We start from the raw sequence: 4296 nt of genomic DNA, 5'->3' as shown, positions 1-4296 counted from the left end.
GGGTCTGGATTGATCCTGCCCCCCCCCCCCCCCACCAATCCCACTGTCAATGAGGACTGTAAATTCCGTCGCCCTCAGCAGCTGGGAGATGGTACACATCTGTGCTGTGGGCTGAGGAGAGGCGACAGGGAGTGGGGGGGCCTGTGGCAACCTGGGGAGCCAGTTCAGCTGGACCAGCAGCCCTGTTCAGCTGCAGCTCACTGTTGCCACATTGTTTGTCTTTGTAAGAGAAGATCAAAAAATCTAAATTGTCTGGGACAAATCCTGATTTTTAAATGCCGAGAGGAATTCAATTTTACTTTTTTAAAAATACCATGGACACCAAAATCACCCCCACTCTCCTTTGCTTCTCAGCTTCCTCCAGGAAGCCTTCCTGGCCTGCCAGGCCAGGTCGCCTCCCACCCACAGTCACGTGCGCCCTCAGCACCCTGCCCTGGCCGGTGTTTCAACACGATGTCATTGGGTAATTAATTATACAACCCTGCTCCTCCCCAGCCTCCCCAGCCCAGCTTCTACCATGTAGAGTCACCAGGTCAGGGCTGTGTTCTCCTGTGTGTCCCCTCCCCCCAGGCAGGGCCTGCCCATAGGAGCTGTGAGCTAAAGATTGGCTGAAGCAGAGAGTGGACAGCCACAGACTGCTTTTTCCTTTCTTTCTTTTTGTGAATCCTCACCCAAGGATATTTTTTCCATTGCTTTTCAGAGATAGTGGAAGGGAGAGAGAGAGAAGCATTGATGTGAGAGAGAAACATCAGCTGGTTGCCTCCCCCACACGCCATTACAGGAGGCAGGGAGCGAACCTGCAACCCAGGTAAGGCCCTTGACCAGGAATCAAACCCACAACCCTGTGGTGTGCTGACTGGTGCTCTAACCACTGAGATACCAGCCAGGGCAGCCTCAAATGGCCTTAATTTCTAGACACCTGGGCTAGGTTCCTGAAGAGCCGATTCAGGGACCCAGGTCACTGTGTCATTCTGACATCATTCTATCCTCACAGAAAGACCACTTTTATGAAATAAATGTGGGCAATGCATATATATTTTTTGTTTTGTTTTGTTTTGTGTGTTTTTTTCAGAGAGAGAGGAAAACTACGAACAGGAGTGTTGTGGTCTCCGGCCGTGACTGCAGCTCTCCTTTGCCCACTCCTGCATGCCTCGGTTTCCCCACCTGGGAGCCCACCAGGTGACTAAATGAGCTCTGATGGCCCTTCCAGGAGAGGGATGGGCTGAGCCCACTGGGGGACCCAAGTCAGCCAGGGGTGCGTCAGGGACCCCGCAGAGCCGGAAGCAGCAGGCTCCCTCTCTGCACTGAGCTCGGACCTGGTGATCACGTGGATCCCACAGCCGTCCATGCCCCCGTGGCAGCGACAGGAATAGGGGCAGCAGCCACCCTAACAACCACACAGCCAGGACCACGGCACCAACACCCACAGGAACACCCAGCCCACGGCCCGGGGAGTCAAGCAGAGACTGTGGGGCTTCGGATCGCAGGCAAAGGCACTGGGTGGGGGTGGGGGATCATTGTCCCCCACACCCCTCCCAACCTCGTTCAGACGGCACACACATTCCCGTGAAGATAGTTGTGTAGGTACGGCCTTTCCTGTGGCCCCGTTCCCAGCAGGAACATCTCACACAGAGGTCGCAGCGCAGGCGACGTGGTGCCTGCAGGGCCCCAAGGTGGCCAGAGCCCCCCAGCCTCAGCCCGGAGCTGGCGATGGGCACAGCTCTTCCCCTTGCAGAACAGCCGCTACCCCCAAGGCCTTCCTGAGGCGTCCTGTCCCCATTCTGAGGACCATGGACAGGCCGGTTTGTGCAGAAGGATTGACGTGTTGTCGGAGGAGACAGCAGAGTAGCCTGCCTGGGAGTATCTGAGCTAATCCTGAATTTACTACCTGCTCCACAGTGTCAGCTCCTGCTTTATTGATTGATTTTTTAATCCTCAACCTGTTGATTTTTTGAGAGAGATAGAGAGATAGAGAAATCGAGAGATGGAGAGATAGAGAAATATAGAGAGATAGTGAGATAGAGAGAGGGGGAGAGAGGGAGAGAGGGAGAGAAAGAAACATGGATCTGTTGCCTCCCAAATGCACCCAGACCAAGAATCAAACCTGCAACCTAGGTATGTGTCCTGCCCAGGAATCAAACCCACAACCTTTTGGTGCACAGGACGGTGCTCCAACCCATGGGCCACGGGGCAGGGCTCAGCTAGTGCTTCCGTCAGAGGGATGAGTCAGGACACTGCTCCTGCATCGTGGGGAGCACTGGTGTTTTCAACAACGCAGCATTCGGACTCTCTGAGTCTGAACTGAACTCCTTGAGAGATGCTATACGGCTACTCCATACACACACACACACACACACACACATGCACACATGTGCAAACATGCTCACACACATATATGCACACATGTGCAAACACGCACACGCACACACACACACACACACACACGCCTGTGAGCGCGAGAATCAGGGTGTCACAACACATGCACGCCCATACAGGGCCCGCCCTGGCCGAGCAGGAGAGAATGTTCTTTTGAGAAAAGACAAGTCTCTGATGGGATTTGCCCACCTCTCCAAGGTTTCCCACCAGCAACATTAAAACCTCTGCGTTAGAAAACTTTCCCACCCACTTTCCAGATGGGCACACCGAGGCATAACCGGAGTAAAGCCGTCACATCTGTCTGACAAAATGACAGCCTGGAGAGGAGCAGGATCGGGTCTTTCAGAGCATTTCAGAGCTGGGGTCCCTCAGATCCCCCGCCCCCTGGTTTCACAGAGGAGACCAACCCCAGAGAGTGCGCCGTGCTCCAGGCCAGAGCGAGTGAGGGACAGGCCCGGGTGAAACGTGTTCCCAGATTCCTCCCGAAGGTCCCGCCTTGTCTGACTCAGGGCCTGGCTGCTTTGACGAGAGGAGCTGGCAGCTCCTGGGGAGGTGTCCCAGCCAGCAGAGCGTGAAGGGCTTTGCAGGGGAGGTCTCGGCCGCCCTTGGGCCCTGACTGCCAGCACAGGTGAGTCACGGCCGTGAGCTGCCTGTGGGCAGGGCGGGCAGCACCTGCTTACACCCAGGCACCTGGGAGGCCCCTCCCCGTGACCCAGGAGACCTGGGGCTGGCAGCCTGCGCCCCTGGCAGCAGCACAGGAAGCCGGCCTCCCTGGCGAGGGGCCATCTCGCAGGTGGAGTCGGTGGCCCCACGGAGGGTCCTTTCTAGATGCCCAAGACCTGATGGGGCTGGGAGGCACTGGCAGCTGCCAAGGCAGAGGGCATGGAGCCCTAGGGGTCAGACAGGGAGCCGGGCATGAGCCCTCAGGTCCAGCAGCTGGGCTCAGGCCCTGGGGCATTCACCCTGCAGACTCCACATAGGGGGTCAGGGGGCGGCAGGCAGACCCAGGGGCAGCCCACAGCCAGCCATCAGCCCTGGGCCTCCGGGATTCTGTCTGAAGCCTCTGCCCTCAGGGCACAGTGTCTGCAGCTGTCCTCACAGCTCCCTTCACCTGGTCCCCCGCCCTGGGCACAGTGCCCGAGGGTCCCCAGCTCACCTGGGCCCACCTGGGCAAAGAGCAGGCAGAGAGGCAGCAGCAGGATGTGGAAGAGCCTCATGTTGGCTGCCAGGCTGGGCGAGGGCAGGAGGAGGAGGAGGCTTGCAGGCCCAGCCACAGATTCCAGAGGCCGCAGCGCCTCCCTCTTTATAGGGGAGAGGGTTGCGCAACCTCAGGGACAGATCTGTAGGGTGTGTCGCAATCAGGGAAATTCTTACAAGCAGCCCCTCCTGTGGTTCACCTGCGTCTGCGTGTCAGGTGGACACACTCCCCATCCAGCTGAGGGGGGGAGCTCTGGCCTGGAGCCCTGAGGTGGCACCTGAGCTGCTCTATGCCCCCAATCCCCGCCAGGTTGGGAGTTCTGATGAGTCCTGGAGAAGTTCTGGAGAAGGGGCTCATGCCCAGGCCCCTGGGTGGGAATGGCTCAGAGGGTCGTGACAAGGGGCCTCGGGCAGCAGGGACCAGCAAGCCAGCTGCCAGCAAGCCGGCCTCAGAGTCCCCTCCCCCCGGGTACAGCCGAGCAGCTGTTTCATGGAACCCGTGGAAGCAGTTTCACCAGGAAGGCTGCTCTCTCACTCTCGCTTCTGCAGGGAACTTTCTCCTCCATTGGCCAACATCAGCCTTTCTTTCTTTTCTTGTTTTAAAATATATTGTTACTGCCCTGACCGGATTGGCTCAGTGGATAGAGCGTCGGCCTGTGGACTGAAGGGTCCCAGGTTTGATTCCGGTCAAGGGCATGGACCTTGGTTGTGGGCACATCCCCA

At 57.9% G+C, this 4296-nt stretch overlaps 1 long non-coding RNA gene across 2 annotated transcripts in view; it reads right to left on the bottom strand.

The window, feature by feature from the left end:
- LOC102436024 overlaps window positions 1-3656 on the bottom strand; it is a 10412-nt gene extending 6756 nt beyond the window's left edge. The window contains exon 1 of one of the 2 annotated variants that reach the window (XR_001346069.2): window positions 3533-3656. This is a non-coding gene — a long non-coding RNA (uncharacterized LOC102436024). The remainder of the gene's footprint in view (window positions 1-3532) is intronic. The other variant, XR_002827025.1, reaches the window with a different exon arrangement.
- Between the last annotated feature and the right edge of the window lie 640 nt (window positions 3657-4296).

Source organism: Myotis lucifugus, unplaced genomic scaffold, assembly GCF_000147115.1.
Source record: "Myotis lucifugus unplaced genomic scaffold, Myoluc2.0 scaffold_740, whole genome shotgun sequence".
NCBI classification, from domain to species: Eukaryota; Metazoa; Chordata; class Mammalia; order Chiroptera; family Vespertilionidae; genus Myotis; species Myotis lucifugus.
The sequence above is the reverse complement of the archived record's forward strand: the minus strand, read 5'-3'. Positions and strand labels throughout refer to the sequence as shown.